Genomic DNA, 27121 nt, shown 5'->3' with positions numbered 1-27121 from the left:
CTTAGTGTCATATTTACTTGATATACCTTGTAGCCCAGTTTTGATATCATTTTGTTCCATCTTGATATTCTAATGATAAACCTTGTAGCACAGCTTGATATCATCTTGTTCCATCTTGATTTTTTCACGATAAACCTTGAAGCTCAGCTTGATATCATTGTGTTCCATCTCCATATTTTCATGATAAACTCTGCAGTACAACCTCATATCATTATGCTCCATCTTGATATTTTCATGATGTAGCTCAGCTTTATATCATTCCTTTCCATCTAGATATTATAACCTGTTGCACAGCTTTACATGATCTTGTTCCATCTTAATATTTTCCTGGTACATTGTGCAGCACAGCTTGATATCACCGTTTTCTGGAAATCTTTATGTTTTCGTGACATACGTTGTAGCAGAGCTTGATATTATTGTGTTCCATTGTGATATTTTCATGACATACGTTGTAGCACACCTTGACATCATTGTGTTCCATTTGAAATTTTCAAGATATACGTTGTAGCACAACTTGATATCATCGTCTTCCATCTTGATATAAGAAGTATCACGGCCTAATAATTCAGGCTTAAAACTGACTAAAAGAAAAGAAAAAGATTTTTGTTATTTTCTTTTAAAAGATGTTTCAATTTCACGTTAAAATATATCTGTTAATTCATGTCTGTGGAGATACCATTCATACTTATCTAAACGTAGTGTTGAATGTGCTCCAGCTGAAATGCAAATACCTTTTTAGTTACAGCTACTCTGAATGAATGGACCTGTTACTAAACAGAATTAAAAGACAATAGGGAAGGAAATATTTGATTTCATTTCTACAAAATATCTTATTTGCCATGTGGTGAAGCTGGTGCCAATATTGTAGATTACTAAGTTACTAACCGTATCTTAATTTCATTACAGCATCTCCTGCCTTCAACCCCTCTGATTTTATCCACTCTTTGGGGGCAACTAAATGGGGATTCTGGGGGGCGATAGAAACCTGCCCAGAGGGGTCCTTTGCTTATGGTTTTGAAATAAAGGTAAGTATTAATTCTCGATTAATATGGGTAAAATTGAAAGTTGATGGAGAGAGGTGGGTGATTATTGGTGCATATGCACCTGGGCATGAGAAGAAAGATCATGAGAGGCAAGTGTTTTGGGAGCAGCTAAATGAGTGTGTTAGCGGTTTTGATGCACGAGACCGGGTTATAGTGATGGGTGATTTGAATGCAAAGGTGAGTAATGTGGCAGTTGAGGGAATAATTGGTATGCATGGGGTGTTCAGTGTTGTAAATGGAAATGGTGAAGAGCTTGTAGATTTATGTGCTGTAAAAGGACTGATGATTGGGAATACCTGGTTTAAAAAGCGAGATATACATAAGTATACTTATGTAAGTAGGAGAGATGGCCAGAGAGCGTTATTGGATTACGTGTTAATTGACAGGCGTGCGAAAGAGAGACTTTTGGATGTCAATGTGCTGAGAGGTGCAACTGGAGGGATGTCTGATCATTATCTTGTGGAGGCTAAGGTGAAGATTAGTATGGGTTTTCAGAAAAGAAGAGTGAATGTTGGGGTGAAGAAGGTGGTGAGAGTAAGTGAGCTTGGGAAGGAGACCTGTGTGAGGAAGTATCAGGAGAGACTGTGTACAGAATGGAAAAAGGTGAGAACAATGGAAGTAAGGGGAGTGGGGGAGGAATGGGATGTATTTAGGGAATCAGTGATGGATTGCGCAAAAGATGCTTGTGGCATGAGAAGAGTGGGAGGTGGGCTGTTTAGAAAGGGTAGTGAGTGGTGGGATGAAGAAGTAAGAGTATTAGTGAAAGAGAAGAGAGAGGCATTTGGACAATTCTTGCAGGGAAAAAATGCAATTGAGTGGGAGAAGTATAAAAGAAAGAGACAGGAGGTCAAGAGAAAGGTGCAAGAGGTGAAAAAAAGGGCAAATGAGAGTTGGGGTGAGAGAGTATCATTAAATTTTAGGGAGAATAAAAAGATGTTCTGGAAGGAGGTAAATAGGGTGCGTAAGACAAGGGAGCAAATGGGAACTTCAGTGAAGGGCGTAAATGGGGAGGTGATAACAAGTAGTGGTGATGTGAGAAGGAGATGGAATGAGTATTTTGAAGGTTTGTTGAATGTGTCTGATGACAGAGTGGCAGATATAGGGTGTTTGGGTCGAGGTGGTGTGCAAAGTGAGAGGGTTAGGGAAAATGATTTGGTAAACAGAGAAGAGGTAGTAAAAGCTTTGCGGAAGATGAAAGCCGGCAAGGCAGCAGGTTTGGATGGTATTGCAGTGGAATTTATTAAAAAAGGGGGTGACTGTATTGTTGACTGGTTGGTAAGGTTATTTAATGTATGTATGACTCATGGTGAGGTGCCTGAGGATTGGCGGAATGCGTGCATAGTGCCATTGTACAAAGGCAAAGGGGATAAGAGTGAGTGCTCAAATTACAGAGGTATAAGTTTGTTGAGTATTCCTGGTAAATTATATGGGAGGGTATTGATTGAGAGGGTGAAGGCATGTACAGAGCATCAGATTGGGGAAGAGCAGTGTGGTTTCAGAAGTGGTAGAGGATGTGTGGATCAGGTGTTTGCTTTGAAGAATGTATGTGAGAAATACTTAGAAAAGCAAATGGATTTGTATGTAGCATTTATGGATCTGGAGAAGGCATATGATAGAGTTGATAGAGATGCTCTGTGGAAGGTATTAAGAATATATGGTGTGGGAGGCAAGTTGTTAGAAGCAGTGAAAAGTTTTTATCGAGGATGTAAGGCATGTGTACGTGTAGGAAGAGAGGAAAGTGATTGGTTCTCAGTGAATGTAGGTTTGCGGCAGGGGTGTGTGATGTCTCCATGGTTGTTTAATTTGTTTATGGATGGGTTTGTTAGGGAGGTAAATACAAGAGTCTTGGAAAGAGGGGCAAGTATGAAGTCTGTTGGGGATGAGAGAGCTTGGGAAGTGAGTCAGTTGTTGTTCGCTGATGATACAGCGCTGGTGGCGGATTCATGTGAGAAACTGCAGAAGCTGGTGACGGAGTTTGGTAAAGTGTGTGGAAGAAGAAAGTTAAGAGTAAATGTGAATAAGAGCAAGGTTATTAGGTACAGTAGGGTTGAGGGTCAAGTCAATTGGGAGGTGAGTTTGAATGGAGAAAAACTGGAGGAAGTGAAGTGTTTTAGATATCTGGGAGTGGATCTGTCAGCGGATGGAACCATGGAAGCGGAAGTGGATCATAGGGTGGGGGAGGGGGCGAAAATTTTGGGAGCCTTGAAAAATGTGTGGAAGTCGAGAACATTATCCCGGAAAGCAAAAAGGGGTATGTTTGAAGGAATAGTGGTTCCAACAATGTTGTATGGTTGCGAGGCGTGAGCTATGGATAGAGTTGTTCGCAGGAGGATGGATGTGCTGGAAGTGAGATGTTTGAGGACAATGTGTGGTGTTAGGTGGTTTGATCGAGTAAGTAACGTAAGGGTAAGAGAGATGTGTGGAAATAAAAAGAGCGTGGTTGAGAGAGCAGAAGAGGGTGTTTTGAAATGGTTTGGGCACATGGAGAGAATGAGTGAGGAAAGATTGACCAAGAGGATATATGTGTCGGAGGTGGAGGGAACGAGGAGAAGAGGGAGACCGAATTGGAGGTGGAAAGATGGAGTGAAAAAGATTTTGTGTGATCGGGGCCTGAACATGCAGGAGGGTGAAAGGAGGGCAAGGAATAGAGTGAATTGGAGCGATGTGGTATACAGAGGTTGACGTGCTGTCAGTGGATTGAATCAGGGCATGTGAAGCGTCCGGGGTAAACCATGGAAAGCTGTGTAGGTATGTATATTTGCGTGTGTGGACGTGTGTATGTACATGTGTATGGGGGGAGGTTGGGCCATTTCTTTCATCTGTTTCTTTGCGCTACCTCGCAAACGCGGGAGACAGCGACGAGGTATAAAAAAAAAAAAAAAAATGATTCCCATCTAAACATGTCTTACACCCATCACAAAGGGATGTCTTCATCCTGTTCATCATCTAAGTCTCTGCTTTCTCATTTCTGTGGATCAAAGTTACACCTGATCAAGTCGCCTAACTCATTATGCGATGAGGAAGTCGTTCATTACTATTTTACTGTCATGGGAACAAACCCAACATACAGGATTAATTTACCAATGTTTCGAATTTCGGTGTTTGTTCTTCAGCAGTTATAGAGGGCATTACAATGGCTGGTAACGCAAGGGTTACGTAAAGGATACTGCGTATGCTATCGTCGCGTGCATGCATACCACCGTACTCTGTGTACATATGCCACCGAACTTGATCAAACATGCAAAGATATACATTGTTAGCACATGAAAAAGAGAAAAGTTTTCAATTTGGTCTTGATAAAACGTGAGTGTTGTGGTTACAGACTCGAGACTCATTCACCAGTTTAACACGTTTCATATTGATACTTTTTATGTTGAAGGCTCCAATCAATTCCTGTCTTTTGATATGTGCTAGGTCATAGTTATTAGGAAAGACATGAGAAGGTATTTAGTTCCGAGGGTTCGACGTGTAGGAAAAGAAGCAGGTATCAGAACGGCTTACCCTTTCGTTGCCGATAGCCACACAATAATCATGTGACACAGCAGCTTGCCGAGTATTGAATGGTCTAGCTAGTGGCGTGGGCACACAAGCAACCAGCTCTCGGGGGCAAAAACCAAAGCCATACCCGACACTGCGGAGTAACGCAAGGGGGCTAAATTTGGAAGTTAGGCTAGGAGAGTTTATAAGGCGGACTGCTTTCGACTAAATTCTGTCAAGGATACAGAGCTAGAACCACCCGAATCTGAGAGCAGTATTCCATACATGGACGAATCAATCCGTTGTAGAAATGGAGCAACTGTTCAGAAGAAAACAAGTTTCGACATCTAAACAGGACACGTAGTTTCTTAGAGGCAAACTTAACTATTTATGTAATGTAGGGTGTTCCAGGAAGAGTGGATGCTACAGTAATCCCAAGTACGTTCATTGACTCAAGAGATGGAATTACAGAACCGTCAAAGGAGAAACGAGGGTTGTGAGGAGTTTTCAATAGAGAGAAGGGTAGAAACTGGGTCTTAGAGGCATTAAACTTAACAAGATTTTGTGTACCCCTCTAAGATATCTTGTCCAAGTCTGAGTTTATTAAGGAACAGAAGTGAAGGATGTGGATGAATGCAGTGTTGGATCGTCAGCGTATGAGTGCATTGGATTATTTGTGAAGAGAAAATCGTTGAAAAAAGGAGAAAAAGTGTAGAGGAAGTTAGCATTGACGGAGCAAAGTGAGGGAGGTAAGCCAAAAGAGGGGAGCTAGAAGTGAGACCCTGGTGCCGCACCCTGTCAAAAGCCTTAGATATGTCAAGGGCAACTACACATTACTCCGCAAAATCTTTCAAGGATGATGACCAGACATTGGTAAGACTGGAAAATATATCACCAGAGGTGTCTCACCTTACGGTGATCAGAGAGAAGACTGTGATTTTCGAGGTGTTTTAGGATGTAAGAGTTGAGGAGGGATTTCAAGACTTTGGAAATGATAGATGTCAAGGCAACAGGACGATAGTTAGAGGGGTCAGAATGGTCACCCCTTTTTAGGGATGCATGCTTCCAAGGAAAAGGAAAAGTTTTGGTTTCTGAACAGAAACGGAACAGACGAGCGAGCAAGCATAGGTGCAAGAGTTCACAGGGACACTTTCAGTACATGGGGATGGATACCATCAGGACCAGAAACCTTGCTTGTGTCCAGAAAAAGAAGCGCTTTTCGAACAGTCCTAAAAGAAATTATGGGAAGGGGCATAGGATTAGTAAGAGGAGCGTCAGGGAGTGAGGGAATGTTAGAGTCATCAAAGGTGGAATTAGAGGAGAAATGAAAACCAAAGAGAGTTTCTTTGGGAGAGACAGTTATAGTACCGTTAGAACGGAAAAGTGAAGGGAAGGTAGAACGACAGAAGATGCTAGAAATGCCCTTAGCTATAGACCAGAAAGATTTATCAGTGTGTGATGAAGAAAGCTTATCGCACTTCCTCTGACTAATGGAACACTTCACCTTACGGATGACGTGCTTGCAGCGAGTATGGGCAGTGATAAAAGCCGAATGGGAGCCAAAGAAAAAAAGAGTTCATCCAAGGTTAACCTTTGCTATGCATCTAACGGAGACAGAAGCATCACCACTTAAGAGATAGTGATCAACCCAAGGAAAGTCAGAAAAGAAGTTATGTAAGTTGTTCCAATCAGCTTTATCGAAGTGACTTTATTTACGTTTTGAAGGGGTTGCTGGAAGGGGAGGTGCAAGACTGCATATTCACAGCGGGATGTACTAGAGGTGAAAAACAAATCCAGAATATTAGGAGAGTGGTCACAGTGGTCAGGAATATGGGTAGAGTGGAAGATGATTTGCTCTAGATCATTGAGAATGGGAGGAATTCAACCATTCCCTATGGTGGACGCCCAAATCTCCGTGGTAGAGGATCTTGGCTTGCGGCTGAGAGGATTCACAGTTTCATGATAGGAGTTTAGATAGTCGAAGAAGGATATAAAATTTGTAGAATTAGGAGAGGAATTAGCGTAAAGGAAGAAAGGTCTGGAAGAAGGGAGACAAACTTGAGCCACATTACATTAAAGTTTGGAGACTCAAGGTCCTAAGGTCATAGATTTCACTGACTGTTATGGTGATACTTATAAGTGTTTGACTGGACAGGAACTGGCAAAAGTACGTATGCAAACAATAAGTAATAGTAACAAGCAAGGTTTGGGTAGATGTATGATGCTTGTAAGAAGATGATAAGACTAACCCTATAGTCCCGTTTTGTAGAGACAAAAAGTAAGGCCAGCAGTCCTTACGTGGAGAGTGTAAGATGGTTCCAGATCCCACTTTAACGCCCCTCAATCAGGACTGTAGTACCATCCTTGGGCATTGTTGTCAACAAGCTACAAGCTAGCAGTATCTAGCTAATGCCGTGCTTCAAAGTTTTATTTGGAAATATGAATGGATATTCATTTCGACAAAGTGTCGACCGCTTTGACCGAGCATCAAAGCCAAGACTTTTCCCAATACATGGTTCAACCGTTCTTGTTCTGAGTCCATTCAGGCAAGTGTTTACGCATTTCGGGCTTCAAAAAACTCTCCTTCGTCTAACTCCCAATCACTGATAAGTCTTTCTGATCTTTAGCTAAGGGCGTCTCAAACACTTTCTCTCGTTCTACCTTTCCTTCACTTTTCTGTTCTGACGGTAATAAAGCTGCCCCTCCTGTACATATATATATATATATATATATATATATATATATATATATATATATATATATATATATATATATATATATATATATATATATATATATATATATATATATATATATATATATATATATATATATATATATATATATATATATATATATATATATATATATATATATATATATATATATATATATATATATATATATATATATATATATATATATATATATATATATATATATATATATATATATATATATATATATATATATATATATATATATATATATATATATATATATATATATATATATATATATATATATATATATATATATATATATATATATATATATATATATATATATATATATATATATATATATATATTATATATATATATATATATATATATATATATATATATATATATATATATATATATATATATATATATATATATATATATATATATATATATATATATATATATATATATATATATATATATATATATATATATATATATATATATATATATATATATATATATATATATATATATATATATATATATATATATATATATATATATATATATATATATATATATATATATATATATATATATATATATATATATATATATATATATATATATATATATATATATATATATATATATATATATATATATATATATATATATATATATTATCCCTGGGAATAGGGGATTAAGAATACTTCCCACGTATTCCCTGCGTGTCGTAGAAGACGACTAAAAGGGGAGGGAGCGGGGGGCTGGAAATCCTCCCCTCTCGTTTTTCTTTTTTTTTTTTTTCCAAAAGAAGGAACAGAGAATTGGGCCAGGTGAGGGTATTCCCTCAAAGGCCCAGTCCTCTGTTCTTAACGCTACCTCGCTAATGCGGGAAATGGCGAATAGTTTGAAAGAAAACAAAAATATATATATATGTATAATATATATATATATATATATATATATATATATATATATATATATATATATATATATATATTTTATTTTTTTATTATACTTTGTCGCTGTCTCCCGCGTTTGCGAGGTAGCGCAAGGAAACAGACGAAAGAAATGGCCCAACCCCCCCCATACACATGTATATACATACGTCCACACACGCAAATATACATACCTACACAGCTTTCCATGGTTTACCCCAGACGCTTCACATGCCTTGATTCAATCCACTGACAGCACGTCAACCCCGGTATACCACATCGCTCCAATTCACTCTATTCCTTGCCCTCCTTTCACCCTCCTGCATGTTCAGGCCCCGATCACACAAAATCTTTTTCACTCCATCTTTCCACCTCCAATTTGGTCTCCCTCTTCTCCTTGTTCCCTCCACCTTCGACACATATATCCTCTTGGTCAATCTTTCCTCACTCATCCTCTCCATGTGCCCAAACCACTTCAAAACACCCTCTTCTGCTCTCTCAACCACGCTCTTTTTATTTCCACACATCTCTCTTACCCTTACGTTACTCACTCGATCAAACCACCTCACACCACACATTGTCCTCAAACATCTCATTTCCAGCACATCCATCCTCCTGCGCACAACTCTATCCATAGCCCACGCCTCGCAACCATACAACATTGTTGGAACCACTATTCCTTCAAACATACCCATTTTTGCTTTCCGAGATAATGTTCTCGACTTCCACACATTCTTCAAGGCCCCCAGAATTTTCGCCCCCTCCCCCACCCTATGATCCACTTCCGCTTCCATGGTTCCATCCGCTGCCAGATCCACTCCCAGATATCTAAAACACTTCACTTCCTCCAGTTTTTCTCCATTCAAACTCACCTCCCAATTGACTTGACCCTCAACCCTACTGTACCTAATAACCTTGCTCTTATTCACATTTACTCTTAACTTTCTTCTTCCACACACTTTACCAAACTCAGTCACCAGCTTCTGCAGTTTCTCACATATATATATATATATATATATATATATATATATATATATATATATATATATATATATATATATATATATATATATATATATATATATATATATATATATATATATATATATATGTGAGCAAATGGGAACTTTAGTGAAGGGCGTAAATGGGGAGGTGATAACAAGTAGTGGTGATGTGAGAAGGAGATGGAATGAGTATTTTGAAGGTTTGTTGAATGTGTCTGATGACAGAGTGGCAGATATAGGGTGTTTTGGTCCAGGTGGTGTGCAAAGTGAGAGGGTTAGGGAAAATGATTTGGTAAACAGAGAAGAGGTAGTAAAAGCTTTGCGGAAGATGAAAGCCTGCAAGGCAGCAGGTTTGGATGGTATTGCAGTGGAATTTATTAAAAAAGGGGGTGACTGTATTGTTGACTGGTTGGTAAGGTTATTTAATGTATGTATGACTCATGGTGAGGTGCCTGAGGATTGGCGGAATGCATGCATAGTGCCATTGTACAAAGGCAAAGGGGATAAGAGTGAGTGCTCAAATTACAGAGGTATAAGTTTGTTGAGTATTCCTGGTAAATTATATGGGAGGGTATTGATTGAGAGGGTGAAGGCATGTACAGAGCATCAGATTGGGGAAGAGCAGTGCGGTTTCAGAAGTGGTAGAGGATGTGTGGATCAGGTGTTTGCTTTGAAGAATGTATGTGAGAAATACTTAGAAAAGCAAATGGATTTGTATGTAGCATTTATGGATCTGGAGAAGGCATATGATAGAGTTGATAGAGATGCTCTGTGGAAGGTATTCAGAATATATGGTGTGGGAGGCAAGTTGTTAGAAGCAGTGAAAAGTTTTTATCGAGGATGTAAGGCATGTGTACGTGTTGGAAGAGAGGAAAGTGATTGGTTCTCAGTGAATGTAGGTTTGCGACAGGGGACTGTGATGTCTCCATGGTTGTTTAATTTGTTTATGGATGGGGTTGTTAGGGAGGTAAATGCAAGAGTCCTGGAAAGAGGGGCAAGTATGAAGTCTGTTGGGGATGAGGGAGCTTGGGAAGTGAGTCAGTTGTTATTCGCTGATGATACAGTGCTGGTGGCTGATTCATGTGAGAAACTGCAGAAGCTGGTGACTGAGTTTGGTAAAGTGTGTGGAAGAAGAAAGTTAAGAGTAAATGTGAATAAGAGCAAGGTTATTAGGTACAGTAGGGTTGAGGGTCAAGTCCATTGGGAGGTGAGTTTGAATGGAGAAAAACTGGAGGAAGTGAAGTGTTTTAGATATCTGGGAGTGGATCTGTCAGCGGATGGAACCATGGAAGCGGAAGTGGATCATAGGGTGGGGGAGGGGGCGAAAATTTTGGGAGCCTTGAAAAATGTGTGGAAGTCGAGAACATTATCTCGGAAAGCAAAAATGGGTATGTTTGAAGGAATAGTGGTTCCAACAATGTTGTATGGTTGCGAGGCGTGGGCTATGGATAGAGTTGTGCGCAGGAGGATGGATGTGCTGGAAATGAGATGTTTGAGGACAATGTGTGGTGTGAGGTGGTTTGATCGAGTAAGTAACGTAAGGGTAAGAGAGATGTGTGGAAATAAAAAGAGCGTGGTTGAGAGAGCAGAAGAGGGTGTTTTGAAATGGTTTGGGCACATGGAGAGAATGAGTGAGGAAAGATTGACCAAGAGGATATATGTGTCGGAGGTGGAGGGAACGAGGAGAAGAGGGAGACCAAATTGGAGGTGGAAAGATGGAGTGAAAAAGATTTTGTGTGATCGGGGCCTGAACATGCAGGAGGGTGAAAGGAGGGCAAGGAATAGAGTGAATTGGAGCGATGTGGTATACAGGGGTTGACGTGCTGTCAGTGGATTGAGTCGAGGCATGTGAAGCGTCTGGGGTAAACCATGGAAAGCTGTGGAGGTATGTATATTTGCGTGTGTGGACGTGTGTATGTACATGTGTATGGGGGGGGGGGGGGGTTGGGCCATTTCTTTCGTCTGTTTCCTTGCGCTACCTCGCAAACGCGGGAGACAGCGACAAAGTATAAAAAAAAAAAAAAAAAAAAATATATATATATATATATATATATATATATATATATATATATATATATATATATATATATATATATACATATATATATATATATATATATATATATATATATATATATATATATATATATATATATATATATATATATATATATATATATATATATATATATATATATATTAACTTTCTAAAATGGGAAATATGTATTAACTTTCTAAAATGGGAAACAGAAGAAGGAGTCACGCGGGGAGTGATCATCCTCCTCGAAGGCTCAGAGTGGGGTGCCTAAATGTGTGTGGATGTAACCAAGATGTGAAAAAAGGAGAGATAGGTAGTATGTTTGAGGAAAGGAACCTGGATGTTTTGGCTCTGAGTGAAACGAAGCTCAAGGGTAAAGGGGAAGAGTGGTTTGGAAATGTCTGGGGAGTGAAGTCAGGGGTTAGTGAGAGGACAAGAGCAAGGGAAGGAGTAGCAATACTCCTGAAACAGGAGTTGTGGGAGTATGTGATAGAATGTAAGAAAGTAAATTCTCGATTAATATGGGTAAAATTGAAAGTTGATGGAGAGAGGTGGGTGATTATTGGTGCATATGCACCTGGGCATGAGAAGAAAGATCATGAGAGGCAAGTGTTTTGGGAGCAGCTGAATGAGTGTATTAGCGGTTTTGATGCACGAGACCGGGTTATAGTGATGGGTGATTTGAATGCAAAGGTGAGTAATGTGGCAGTTGAGGGAATAATTGGTATGCATGGGGTGTTCAGTGTTGTAAATGGAAATGGTGAAGAGCTTGTAGATTTATGTGCTGAAAAAGGACTGATGATTGGGAATACCTGGTTTAAAAAGCGAGATATACATAAGTATACTTATGTAAGCAGGAGAGATGGCCAGAGAGCGTTATTGGATTACGTGTTAATTGACAGGCGTGCGAAAGAGAGACTTTTGGATGTTAATGTGCTGAGAGGTGCAACTGGAGGGATGTCTGATCAGTATCTTGTGGAGGCTAAGGTGAAGATTAGTATGGGTTTTCAGAAAAGAGGAGTGAATGTTGGGGTGAAGAAGGTGGTGAGAGTAAGTGAGCTTGGGAAGGAGACCTGTGTGGGGAAGTACCAGGAGAGACTGTGTACAGAATGGAAAAAGGTGAGAACAATGGAAGTAAGGGGAGTGGGGGAGGAATGGGATGTATTTAGGGAATCAGTGATGGATTGCGCAAAAGATGCTTGTGGCATGAGAAGAGTGGGAGGTGGGCTGTTTAGAAAGGGTAGTGAGTGGTGGGATGAAGAAGTAAGAGTATTAGTGAAAGAGAAGAGAGAGGCATTTGGACGATTTTTGCAGGGAAAAAATGCAATTGAGTGGGAGAAGTATAAAAGAAAGAGACAGGAGGTCAAGAGAAAGGTGCAAGAGGTGAAAAAAAGGGCAAATGAGAGTTGGGGTGAGAGACTATCAGTAAATTTTAGGGAGAATAAAAAGATGTTCTGGAAGGAGGTAAATAGGGTGCGTAAGACAAGGGAGCAAATGGGAACTTCAGTGAAGGGCGTAAGTGGGGAGGTGATAACAAGTAGTGGTGATGTGAGAAGGAGATGGAATGAGTATTTTGAAAGTTTGTTGAATGTGTCTGATGACAGAGTGGCAGATATAGGGTGTTTTGGTCCAGGTGGTGTGCAAAGTGAGAGGGTTAGGGAAAATGATTTGGTAAACAGAGAAGAGGTAGTAAAAGCTTTGCGGAAGATGAAAGCCGGCAAGGCAGCAGGTTTGGATGGTATTGCAGTGGAATTTATTAAAAAAGGGGGTGACTGTATTGTTGACTGGTTGGTAAGGTTATTTAATGTATGTATGACTCATGGTGAGGTGCCTGAGGATTGGCGGAATGCGTGCATAGTGCCATTGTACAAAGGCAAAGGGGATAAGAGTGAGTGCTCAAATTACAGAGGTATAAGTTTGTTGAGTATTCCTGGTAAACTATATGGGAGGGTATTGATTGAGAGGGTGAAGGCATGTACAGAGCATCAGATTGGGGAAGAGCAGTGCGGTTTCAGAAGTGGTAGAGGATGTGTGGATCAGGTGTTTGCTTTGAAGAATGTATGTGAGAAATACTTAGAAAAGCAAATGGATTTGTATGTAGCATTTATGGATCTGGAGAAGGCATATGATAGAGTTGATAGAGATGCTCTGTGGAAGGTATTAAGAATATATGGTGTGGGAGGCAAGTTGTTAGAAGCAGTGAAAAGTTTTTATCGAGGATGTAAGGCATGTGTACGTGTAGGAAGAGAGGAAAGTGATTGGTTCTCAGTGAATGTAGGTTTGCGGCAGGGGTGTGTGATGTCTCCATGGTTGTTTAATTTGTTTATGGATGGGGTTGTTAGGGAGGTAAATGCAAGAGTCCTGGAAAGAGGGGCAAGTATGAAGTCTGTTGGGGATGAGAGAGCTTGGGAAGTGAGTCAGTTGTTGTTCGCTGATGATACAGCGCTGGTGGCTGATTCATGTGAGAAACTGCAGAAGCTGGTGACTGAGTTTGGTAAAGTGTGTGGAAGAAGAAAGTTAAGAGTAAATGTGAATAAGAGCAAGGTTATTAGGTACAGTAGGGTTGAGGGTCAAGTCAATTGGGAGGTGAGTTTGAATGGAGAAAAACTGGAGGAAGTGAAGTGTTTTAGATATCTGGGAGTGGATCTGTCAGCGGATGGAACCATGGAAGCGGAAGTGGATCATAGGGTGGGGGAGGGGGCGAAAATTTTGGGAGCCTTGAAAAATGTGTGGAAGTCGAGAACATTATCTCGGAAAGCAAAAATGGGTATGTTTGAAGGAATAGTGGTTCCAACAATGTTGTATGGTTGCGAGGCGTGGGCTATGGATAGAGTTGTGCGCAGGAGGATGGATGTGCTGGAAATGAGATGTTTGAGGACAATGTGTGGTGTGAGGTGGTTTGATCGAGTAAGTAACGTAAGGGTAAGAGAGATGTGTGGAAATAAAAAGAGCGTGGTTGAGAGAGCAGAAGAGGGTGTTTTGAAATGGTTTGGGCACATGGAGAGAATGAGTGAGGAAAGATTGACCAAGAGGATATATGTGTCGGAGGTGGAGGGAACGAGGAGAAGAGGGAGACCAAATTGGAGGTGGAAAGATGGAGTGAAAAAGATTTTGTGTGATCGGGGCCTGAACATGCAGGAGGGTGAAAGGAGGGCAAGGAATAGAGTGAATTGGAGCGATGTGGTATACAGGGGTTGACGTGCTGTCAGTGGATTGAATCAAGGCATGTGAAGCGTCTGGGGTAAACCATGGAAAGCTGTGTAGGTATGTATATTTGCGTGTGTGGACGTGTGTATGTACGTGTGTATGGGGGTTGGGCCATTTCTTTCGTCTGTTTCCTCGCGCTACCTCGCAAACGCGGGAGACAGCGACAAAGTATAAAAAAAAAAAAAAAAAAAAAAAAAAAAAAATATATATATATATATATATATATATATATATATATATATATATATATATATATATATATATATATATATATATACATCCCTGGGGATAGGGGATTAAGAGTACTTCCCACGTATTCCCTGCGTGTCGTAGAAGGCGACTAAAAGGGGAGGGAGCGGGGGGCTGGAAATCCTCCCCTCTCGGTTTTTTTTTTAATTTTCCAAAAGAAGGAACAGAGAATTGGGCCAGGTGAGGGTATTCCCTCAAAGGCCCAGTCCTCTGTTCTTAACGCTACCTCGCTAATGCTGGGAATGGCGAATAGTTTGAAAGAAAGAAAGATATATATATATATATATATATATATATATATATATATATATATATATATATATATATATATATATATATATATTTATCTATTCATTTATTTATTTTGCTTTGTCGCTGTCTCCCGCGTTTGCGAAATAGCGCAAGGAAACAGACGAAAGAAATGGCCCAACCCACCCCCATACACATGTATATACATACACGTCCACACACGCAAATATACATACCTATACATCTCAATGTACACATATATATACACACACAGACACATACATATATACCCATGCACACAATTCACACTGTCTGCCTTTATTCATTCCCATCGCCACCTCGCCACACATGGAATACCATCCCCCTCCCCCCTCATGTGTGCGAGGTAGCGCTAGGAAAAGACAACAAAGGCCCCATTCGTTCACACTCAGTCTCTAGCTGTCATGCAATAATGCCCGAAACCACAGCTCCCTTTCCACATCCAGGCCCCACACAACTTTCCATGGTTTACCCCAGACGCTTCACATGCCCTGATTCAATCCACTGACAGCACGTCAACCCCGGTATACCACATCGATCCAATTCACTCTATTCCTTGCCGCCTTTTACCCTCCTGCATGTTCAGGCCCCGATCACTCAAAATCTTTTTCACTCCATCTTTCCACCTCCAATTTGGTCTCCCACTTCTCCTCATTCCCTCCACCTCCGATACATATATCCTCTTGGTCAATCTTTCCTCACTCATTCTCTCCATGTGACCAAACCATTTCAAAACACCCTCTTCTGCTCTCTCAACAACGCTCTTTATTTCCACACATCTCTCTTACCCTTACATTACTTACTCGATCAAACCACCTCACACCACACATTGTCCTCAAACATCTCATTTCCAGCACATCCACCCTCCTGTTCTATCCATAGCCTACGCCTCGCAAAAATCCAACATTGTTGGAACCACTATTCCTTCAAACATACCCATTTTTGCTTTCCGAGATAATGTTCTCGACTTTCACACATTCTTCAAGGCTTCCAGGATTTTCGCCCCCTCCCCCACCCTATGATTCACTTCCGCTTCCATGGTTCCATCCGCTGCCAGATCCACTCCCAAATATCTAAAACACTTTACTTCCTCCAGTTTTTCTCCATCAAAACTTAACTCCCAATTGACTTGACCCTCAACCCTACTGTACCTAATAACCTTGCTCTTATTCACATTTACTCTTAACTTTCTTCTTTCACACACTTTACCAAACTGTCACCAGCCTCTGCAGTTTCTCACATGAATCAGCCACCAGTGCTGTATCATCAGCGAACAACAACTGACTTACTTCCCAAGCTCTCTCATCCACAACAAACTTCATACTTGCCCCTCTTTCCAAAACTCTTGCATTCACCTCCCTAACATCCCCATCCGTAAACAAATTAAACAACCATGGAGACATCACACACCCCTGCCGCAAACCTACATTCACTGAGAACCAATCACTTTCCTCTCTTCCTACACGTACACATGCCTTACATCCTCGATAAAAACTTTTCACTGCTTCTAACAACTTGCCTCCCACACCATATATTCTTAATACCTTCCACAGAGCATCTCTATCAACTCTATCATATGCCTTCTCCAGATCCATAAATGCTACATACAAATCCATTTGCTTTTCTAAGTATTTCTCACATACATTCTTCAAAGCAAACACCTGATCCACACATCCTCTACCACTTCTGAAACCACACTGCTCTTCCCCAATCTGATGCTTTGTACATGCCTTCACCCTCTCAATCAATACCCTCCCATATAATTTACCAGGAATACTCAACAGACTTATACCTCTGTAATTTGAGCACTCACTCTTATCCCCTTTGCCTTTGTACAATGGCACTATGCACGCATTCTGCCAATCCTCAGGCACCTCACCATGAGTCATACATACATTAAATAACCTTACCAACCAGTCAACAATACAGTCACCCCCTTTTTTAATAAATTCCACTGCAATACCATCCAAACCTGCTGCCTTGCCGGCTTTCATCTTCCGCAAAGCTTTTACTACCTCTTCTCTGTTTACCAAATCATTTTCCCTAACCCTCTCACTTTGCACACCACCTCGATCAAAACACCCTATATCTGCCACTCTATCATCAAACACATTCAACAAACCTTCAAAATACTCACTCCATCTCCTTCTCACATCACCACTACTTGTTATCACCTCCCCATTTGCGCCCTTCACTGAAGTTCCCATTTCCTCCCTCGTCTTACGCACTTTATTTACCTCCTTCCAAAACATCCTTTTTTTCTCCCTAAAATTTAATGATACTCTCTCACCCCAACTCTCATTTGCCCTCTTTTTCACCTCTTTCACCTTTCTCTTGACCTCCTGTCTCTTTCTTTTATACATCTCCCACTCAATTGCATTTTTTCCCTGCAAAAATCGTCCAAATGCCTCTCTCTTCTCTTTCACTAATAATCTTACTTCTTCATCCCACCACTCACTACCCTTTCTAATCAACCCACCTCCCACGTTTCTCATGCCACAAGCATCTTTTGCGCAATCCATCACTGATTCCCTAAATACATCCCATTCCTCCCCCACTCCCCTTACTTCCATTGTTCTCACCTTTTTCCATTCTGTACTCAGTCTCTCCTGGTACTTCCTCACACAAGTCTCCTTCCCAATCTCACTTACTCTCACCACACTCTTCACCCCAACATTCACTCTTTTTTTCTGAAAACCCATACAAATCTTCACCTTAGCCTCCACAATATAAGATCAGACATCCCTCCAGTTGCACATCTCAGCACATTAACATCCAAAAGTCTCTCTTTCGCGCGCCTGTCAATTAACACGTAATCCAGTAACGCTCTCTGGCCATCTCTCCTACTTACATACGTATACTTATGTATATCTCGCTTTTTAAACCAGGTATTCCCAATCACCAGTCCTTTTTCAGCACATAAATCTACAAGCTCTTCACCATTTCCATTTACAACACTGAACACCCCATGTATACCAATTATTCCCTCAACTGCCACATTACTCACCTTTCCATTCAAATCACCCATCACTGTAATCCGGTCTTGTGCATCAAAACCACTAACACACTCATTCAGCTGCTCCCAAAACACTTGCCTCTCATGATCTTTCTTCTCATGCCCAGGTGCATATGCACCAATAATCACCCATCTCTCTCCATCAACTTTCAGTTTTACCCATATTAATCGAGAATTTACTCTCTTACATTCTATCACATACTCCCACAACTCCTGTTTCAGGAGTACTGCTACTCCTTCCCTTGCTCTTGTCCTCTCACTAACCTCTGACTTTACTCCCAAGACATTCCCAAACCACTCTTCCCCTTTACCCTTGAGCTTCGTTTCACTCAGAGCCAAAACATCCAGGTTCCTTTCCTCAAACATACTACCTATCTCTCCTTTTTTCACATCTTGGTTATATCCACACACATTTAGACACCCCAATCTGAGTCTACGAGGAGGATGAGCACTCCCCGCGTGACTCCTTCTTTTTCCCATTTTTAGAAAGTTAAAATACAAGGAGGGGAGGATTTCTGGCCCCCGCTCCCGTCCCCTCTAGTCGCCTTCTACGACACGTGAGGAATGCGTGAGAAGTATTCTTTCACCCCTATCCCCAGGGATAATATATATATATATATATATATATATATATATATATATATATATATATATATATATATATATATATATATATATATGTATATATATATATATATGAGGTCTGTTGGGGATGAGAGAGCTTGGGAAGTGAGTCAGTTGTTGTTCGCTGATGATACAGCGCTGGTGGCGGATTCATGTGAGAAACTGCAGAAGCTGGTGACGGAGTTTGGTAAAGTGTGTGGAAGAAGAAAGTTAAGAGTAAATGTGAATAAGAGCAAGGTTATTAGGTACAGTAGGGTTGAGGGTCAAGTCAATTGGGAGGTGAGTTTGAATGGAGAAAAACTGGAGGAAGTGAAGTGTTTTAGATATCTGGGAGTGGATCTGGCAGCGGATGGAACCATGGAAGCGGAAGTGGATCATAGGGTGGGGGAGGGGGCGAAAATTTTGGGAGCCTTGAAAAATGTGTGGAAGTCGAGAACATTATCCCGGAAAGCAAAAATGGGTATGTTTGAAGGAATAGTAGTTCCAACAATGTTGTATGGTTGCGAGGCGTGGGCTATGGATAGAGTTGTGCGCAGGAGGATGGATGTGCTGGAAATGAGATGTTTGAGGACAATGTGTGGTGTGAGGTGGTTTGATCGAGTAAGTAACGTAAGGGTAAGAGAGATGTGTGGAAATAAAAAGAGCGTGGTTGAGAGAGCAGAAGAGGGTGTTTTGAAATGGTTTGGGCACATGGAGAGAATGAGTGAGGAAAGATTGACCAAGAGGATATATGTGTCGGAGGTGGAGGGAACGAGGAGAAGAGGGAGACCAAATTGGAGGTGGAAAGATGGAGTGAAAAGGATTTTGTGTGATCGGGGCCTGAACATGCAGGAGGGTGAAAGGAGGGCAAGGAATAGAGTGAATTGGAGCGATGTGGTATACAGGGGTTGACGTGCTGTCAGTGGATTGAATCAAGGCATGTGAAGCGTCCGGGGTAAACCATGGAAAGCTGTGTAGGTATGTATATTTGCGTGTGTGGACGTATTGTATATACATGTGTATGGGGGAGGGTTGGGCCATTTTCGCCCCCTCCCCCACCCTATGATCCACTTCCGCTTCCATGGTTCCATCCGCTGCCAGATCCACTCCCAGATATCTAAAACACTTCACTTCCTCCAGTTTTTCTCCATTCAAACTCACCTCCCAATTGACTTGACCCTCAACCCTACTGTACCTAATAACCTTGCTCTTATTCACATTTACTCTTAACTTTCTTCTTCCACACACTTTACCAAACTCAGTCACCAGCTTCTGCAGTTTCTCACATGAATCAGCCACCAGCGCTGTATCATCAGCGAACAACAACTGACTCACTTCCCAAGCTCTCTCATCCCCAACAGACTTCATACTTGCCCCTCTTTCCAAAACTCTTGCATTCACCTCCCTAACAACCCCATCCGTAAACAAATTAAACAACCATGGAGACATCACACACCCCTGCCGCAAACCTACATTCACTGAGAACCAATCACTTTCCTCTCTTCCTACACGTACACATGCCTTACATCCTCGATAAAAACTTTTCACTGCTTCTAACAACTTGCCTCCCACACCATATATTCTTAATACCTTCCACAGAGCATCTATATCAACTCTATCATATGCCTTCTCCAGATCCATAAATGCTACATACAAATCCATTTGCTTTTCTAAGTATTTCTCACATACATTCTTCAAAGCAAACACCTGATCCACACATCCTCTACCACTTCTGAAACCACACTGCTCTTCCCCAATCTGATGCTCTGTACATGCCTTCACCCTCTCAATCAATACCCTCCCATATAATTTGCCAGGAATACTCAACAAACTTATACCTCTGTAATTTGAGCACTCACTCTTATCCCCTTTGCCTTTGTACAATGGCACTATGCACGCATTCCGCCAATCCTCAGGCACCTCACCATGAGTCATACATACATTAAATAACCTTACCAACCAGTCAACAATACAGTCACCCCCTTTTTCAATAAATTCCACTGTAATACCATCCAAACCTGCTGCCTTGCCGGCTTTCATCTTCCGCAAAGCTTTTACTACCTCTTCTCTGTTTACCAACTCATTTTCCCTAACCCTCGCACTTTGCACACCACCTCGACCAAAACACCCTATATCTGCCACTCTATCATCAAACACATTCAACAAACCTTCAAAATACTCACTCCATCTCCTTCTGACATCACCACTACTTGTTATCACCTCCCCATTTGCGCCCTTCACTGAAGTTTCCATAAGAGCAAGGTTATTAGGTACAGTAGGGTTGAGGGTCAATTCAAGTGGGAGGTGAGTTTGAATGGAGAAAAACTGGAGGAAGTGAAGTGTTTTAAATATCTAGGAGTGGATCTGGCAGCGGATGGAACCATGGAAGCGGAAGTGGATCATAGGGTGGGGGAGGGGGCGAAAATTCTGGGAGCCTTGAAGAATGTGTGGAAGTCGAGAACATTATCTCGGAAAGCAAAAATGGGTATGTTTGAAGGAATAGTGGTTCCAACAATGTTGTATGGTTGCGAGGCGTGGACTATGGATAGAGTTTTGCGCAGGAGGATGGATGTGCTGGAAATGAGATGTTTGAGGACAATGTGTGGTGTGAGGTGGTTTGATCGAGTAAGTAACGTAAGGGTAAGAGAGATGTGTGGAAATAAAAAGAGCGTGGTTGAGAGAGCAGAAGAGGGTGTTTTGAAATGGTTTGGTCACATGGAGAGAATGAGTGAGGAAAGATTGACCAAGAGGATATATGTGTCGAAAGTGGAGGGAACGAGGAGAAGAGGGAGACCAAATTGGAGGTGGAAAGATGGAGTGAAAAAGATTTTGTGTGATCGGGGCCTGAACATGCAGGAGGGTGAAAGGAGGGCAAAGAATAGAGTGAATTGGAGTGATGTGGTATACCGGGTTGACGTGCTGTCAGTGGATTGAATCAAGGCATGTGTATGGGGGTGGGTTGGGCCATTTCTTTCGTCTGTTTCCTTGCGCTACCTCGCAAACGCAGGAGACAGCGACAAAGCAAAAAAAAAAAAAAAAATATAAAATATATATATATATATATATATATATATATATATATATATATATATATATATATATATATATATATATATATATATATATATATCTTCCGCAAAGCTTTTACTACCTCTTCTCTGTTTACCAAATCATTTTCCCTAACCCTCTCACTTTGCACACCACCTCGACCAAAACACCCTATATCTGCCACTCTGTCATCAGACACATTCAACAAACCTTCAAAATACTCATTCCATCTCCTTCTCACATCACCGCTACTTGTTATCACCTCCCCATTTGCGCCCTTCACTGAAGTTCCCATTTGCTCCCTTGTCTTACGCACCCTATTTACCTCCTTCCAGAACATCTTTTTATTCTCCCTAAAATTTACTGATAGTCTCTCACCCCAACTCTCATTTGCCCTTTTTTTCACCTCTTGCACCTTTCTCTTGACCTCCTGTCTCTTTCTTTTATACTTCTCCCACTCAATTGCATTTTTTCCCTGCAAAAATCGTCCAAATGCCTCTCTCTTCTCTTTCACTAATACTCTTACTTCTTCATCCCACCACTCACTACCCTTTCTAAACAGCCCACCTCCCACTCTTCTCATGCCACAAGCATCTTTTGCGCAATCCATCACTGATTCCCTAAATACATCCCATTCCTCCCCCACTCCCCTTACTTCCATTGTTCTCACCTTTTTCCATTCTGTACACAGTCTCTCCTGGTACTTCCCCACACAGGTCTCCTTCCCAAGCTCACTTACTCTCACCACCTTCTTCACCCCAACATTCACTCCTCTTTTCTGAAAACCCATACTAATCTTCACCTTAGCCTCCACAAGATAATGATCAGACATCCCTCCAGTTGCACATCTCAGCACATTAACATCCAAAAGTCTCTCTTTCGCGCGCCTGTCAATTAACACGTAATCCAATAACGCTCTCTGGCCATCTCTCCTACTTACATAAGTATACTTATGTATATCTCGCTTTTTAAACCAGGTATTCCCAATCATCAGTCCTTTTTCAGCACATAAATCTACAAGCTCTTCACCATTTCCATTTACAACACTGAACACCCCATGCATACCAATTATTCCCTCAACTGCCACATTACTCACCTTTGCATGTGCTGGAAATGGAGTGAGTATTTTGAAAGTTTGTTGAATGTGTTTGATGATAGAGTGGTAGATATAGGGTGTTTTGGTCGAGGTGGTGTGCAAAGTGAGAGAGTTAGGAAGAATGATTTGGTAAACAGAGAAGAGGTAGTAAAAGCTTTGCGGAAGATGAAAGACGGCAAGGCAGCAGGTTTGGATGGTATTGCAGTGGAATTTATTAAAAAAGGGGGTGACTGTATTGTTGACTGGTTGGTAAGGTTATTTAATGTATGTATGACTCATGGTGAGGTGCCTGAGGATTGGCGGAATGCGTGCATAGTGCCATTGTACAAAGGCAAAGGGGATAAGAGTGAGTGCTCAAATTACAGAGGTATAAGTTTGTGGAGTATTCCTGGTAAATTATATGGGAGGGTATTGATCGAGAGGGTGAAGGCATGTACAGAGCATCAGATTGGGGAAGAGCAGTGCGGTTTCAGAAGTGGTAGAGGATGTGTGGATCAGGTGTTTGCTTTGAAGAATGTATGTGAGAAATACTTAGAAAAGCAAATGGATTTGTATGTAGCATTTATGGATCTGGAGAGGGCATATGATAGAGTTGATAGAGATGCTCTGTGGAAGGTATTAAGAATATATGGTGTGGGAGGCAAGTTGTTAGAAGCATTGAAAAGTTTTTATCGAGGATGTAAGGCATGTGTACGTGTAGGAAGAGAGGAAAGTGATTGGTTCTCAGTGAATGTAGGTTTGCGGCAGGGGTGTGTGATGTCTCCATGGTTGTTTAATTTGTTTATGGATGGGGTTGTAAGGGAGGTAAATGCAAGAGTCCTGGAAAGAGGGGCAAGTATGAAGTCTGTTGGGGATGAGAGAGCTTGGGAAGTGAGTCAGTTGTTGTTCGCTGATGATACAGCGCTGGTGGCGGATTCATGTGAGAAACTGCAGAAGCTGGTGACTGAGTTTGGTAAAGTGTGTGGAAGAAGAAAGTTGAGAGTAAATGTGAATAAGAGCAAGGTTATTAGGTACAGTAGGGTTGAGGGTCAAGTCAAGTGGGAGGTGAGTTTGAATGGAGAAAAACTGGAGGAAGTGAAGTGTTTTAGATATCTGGGAGTGGATCTGGCAGCGGATGGAACCATGGAAGCGGAAGTGGATCATAGGGTGGGGGAGGGGGCGAAAATTCTGGGAGCCTTGAAGAATGTGTGGAAGTCGAGAACATTATCTCGGAAAGCGAAAATGGGTATGTTTGAAGGAATAGTGGTTCCAACAATGTTGTATGGTTGCGAGGCGTGGGCTATGGATAGAGTTGTGCGCAGGAGGATGGATGTGCTGGAAATGAGATGTTTGAGGACAATGTGTGGTGTGAGGTGGTTTGATCGAGTAAGTAACGTAAGGGTAAGAGAGATGTGTGGAAATAAAAAGAGCGTGGTTGAGAGAGCAGAAGAGGGTGTTTTGAAATGGTTTGGTCACATGGAGAGAATGAGTGAGGAAAGATTGACCAAGAGGATATATGTGTCGGAGGTGGAGGGAACGAGGAGAAGAGGGAGACCAAATTGGAGGTGGAAAGATGGAGTGAAAAAGATTTTGTGTGATCGGGGCCTGAACATGCAGGAGGGTGAAAGGAGGGCAAAGAATAGAGTGAATTGGAGCTATGTGGTATACCGGGGTTGACGTGCTGTCAGTGGATTGAATCAAGGCATGTGTATGGGGGTGGGTTGGGCCATTTCTTTCGTCTGTTTCCTTGCGCTACCCCGCAAACGCGGAAGACAGCGACAAAGAAAAAAAAAAAAAAGAATATATATATATATATATATATATATATATATATATATATATATATATATATATATATATATATATATATATATATATATATATATCTCCAAAACTCTTGCATTCACCTTCCTAACATCCCCATCCATAAACAAATTAAACAACCATGGAGACATCAAACACCCCTGTCGCAAACCTACATTCACTGAGAACCAATCACTTTCCATTCTTCCTACACGTACACATGCCATATATCTTTGATAAAAACTTTTCACTGCTTCTAACAACTTGCCTCCCACACTATATATTCTTAATACCTTCCACAGAGCATCCCTATCAACTCTATCATATGCCTTCTCCAGATCCATAGATGCTACATACAAATCCATTTGCTTTTCTAAGTATTTCTCACATACATTCTTCAAAGCAAACACCTGATCCACACATCCTCTACCACTTCTGAAACCACACTGCTCTTCCCCAATCTGATGCTCTGTACAAGCCTTCACCCTATCACTCAATACCCTCCCATATAATTTCCCAGGAATACCAAACAAACTTATACCTCTGTAATTTGAGCACTCACTTTTATCCCCTTTGCCTTTGTACAATGGCACTATGCAAGCATTCCGCCAATCCTCAGGCACCTCACCATGAGTCATACATACATTGAATAACCTTACCAACCAGTCACAATACAGTCACCCCCTTTTTAAATAAATTCCACTGCAATACCAACCAAACCCGCTACTTTGCCGTCTTTCATCTTCCGCAAAGCTTTTACTACCTCTTCTCTGTTTACCAAATCATTCTTCCTAACCCTCTCACTTTGCACACCACCTCGACCAAAACACCCTATATCTACCACTCTATCATCAAACACATTCAACAAACTTTCAAAATACTCACTCCATTTCCTTCTCATATCACCACTACTTGTTATCGCCTCCCCATTAGCCCCCTTCACTGAAGCTCCCATTGATTCCTTTGTCTTACGCACATTATTTACCTCCTTCCAAAACATCTTTTTATTCTCCCTAAAATTTAATGATACTCTCTCACCCCAACTCTCATTTGCCCTCTTTTTCTCCTCTTGCACCTTTCTCTTGACCTCCTGCCTCTTTCTTTTATACATCTCCCAGTCATTTGCATTATTTCCCTGAAAAAATCGTCCAAATGCCTCTCACTTCTCTTCCATTAACAATCTCACTTCATCCCACCACTCACTACCCTTTCTAATCAACCCACCTCCCACGCTTCTCATGCCACAAGTATCTTTTGCGCAAGCCATTACTGCTTACCTAAATACATCCTATTCCTCCCCCACTCCCCTTATGTCCTTAGTTCTCACCTTTTTCCATTCTGTACTCATTCTCTCCTGGTACTTCCTCGCACAAGTCTCCTTCCCAAGCTCACTTACTCTGAACACTCTCTTCACCCCAACATTCTCTCTTCTTTTCTGAAAACCTCTACAAATCTTCACCTTCGCCTCCACAAAATAATGATCAGACATCCCTCCAGTTGCACCTCTCAGCACATTAACATCCAAAAGTCTCTCTTTCGCGCGCCTATCAAGTAACACGTAATCCAATAACGCTCTCTGGCCTTCTCTCCTACTTACATATGTATGCTTATGTATATCTCTCTTTTTAAACCAGGTATTCCCAATCACCAGTCCTTTTTCAGCACATAAATCTACAAGCTCTTCACCATTTCCATTTACAACACTGAAAACCCCATGTACATCAATTATTCTGTCAACCTCCACATTACTCACCTTTGCATTCAAATCACCCATCACTATAACCCTGTCTCGTGCATCAAAACTACTAACACACTCACTCAGCTGCTCCCAAAACACTTGCCTCTCATGATCTTTCTTCTCATGCCCAGGTGCATATGCACCAATAATCACCCATCTCTCTCTATCCACTTTCAGTTTTACCCATATCAATCAAGAGTTTACTTTCTTACACTCTATCACATACTCCCACCCCTCCTGTCTCAGGAGTAGTGCTACTCCTTCCCTTGCTCTTGTCCTCTCACTAACCCCTGACTTTACTCCTAAGACATTCCCAAACCACTCTTTCCCTTTACCCTTGAACTTCGTTTCACTCAGAGCCAAAGCATCCAGGTTCCTTTCCTCAAACATACTACCTATCTCTCCTTTTTTCTCGTCTTGGTTACATCCATACACATTTAGACACCCCAGTCTGAGCCTTCGAGGAGGATAAGCACTCCCCGCGTGACTCCTTCTTCTGTTTCCCCTTTTAGAAAGTTAAAATACAAGGAGGGGAGGGTTTCCAGCCCCCCGCTCCCGTCCCCTTTAGTCGCCTTCTACGACACGTGAGGAATGCGCAGGAAGTATGCAGTCTGCTGTGGATGAGAGAGCTTGGGAAGTGAGTCAGTTGTTGTTCGCTGATGATACAACGCTGGTGGCTGATGCGCGTGAGAAACTGCAGAAGCTGGTGACTAAGTTTGGTAAAGTGTGTGAAAGAAGGAAGTTGAGAGTAAATGTGAATAAGCGCAAGGTTATTAGGTACAGTAGGGTTGGGGGACAAGTCATTTGGGAGGTAAGTTTGAATGGAGAAAAACTGGAGGAAGTGAAGTGTTATAGA

At 41.3% G+C, this 27121-nt stretch overlaps 1 protein-coding gene across 1 annotated transcript in view; it reads left to right on the top strand.

Annotated features, from left to right (window-relative positions):
* The first annotated feature begins 896 nt into the window (after nt 1-896).
* The window catches only part of LOC139757305 (vitelline membrane outer layer protein 1-like), a 35915-nt gene continuing 9690 nt past the window's right edge, over nt 897-27121 (top strand). The window contains exon 1 of the mRNA XM_071677691.1: nt 897-1025. The gene's annotated coding sequence lies outside the window, so the exon portion shown is untranslated. The remainder of the gene's footprint in view (nt 1026-27121) is intronic.

Source organism: Panulirus ornatus, chromosome 25 (assembly GCF_036320965.1).
Source record: "Panulirus ornatus isolate Po-2019 chromosome 25, ASM3632096v1, whole genome shotgun sequence".
In the NCBI taxonomy this organism is placed as follows: Eukaryota; Metazoa; Arthropoda; class Malacostraca; order Decapoda; family Palinuridae; genus Panulirus; species Panulirus ornatus.
This window is presented reverse-complemented; position numbering and strand designations above follow the sequence as displayed.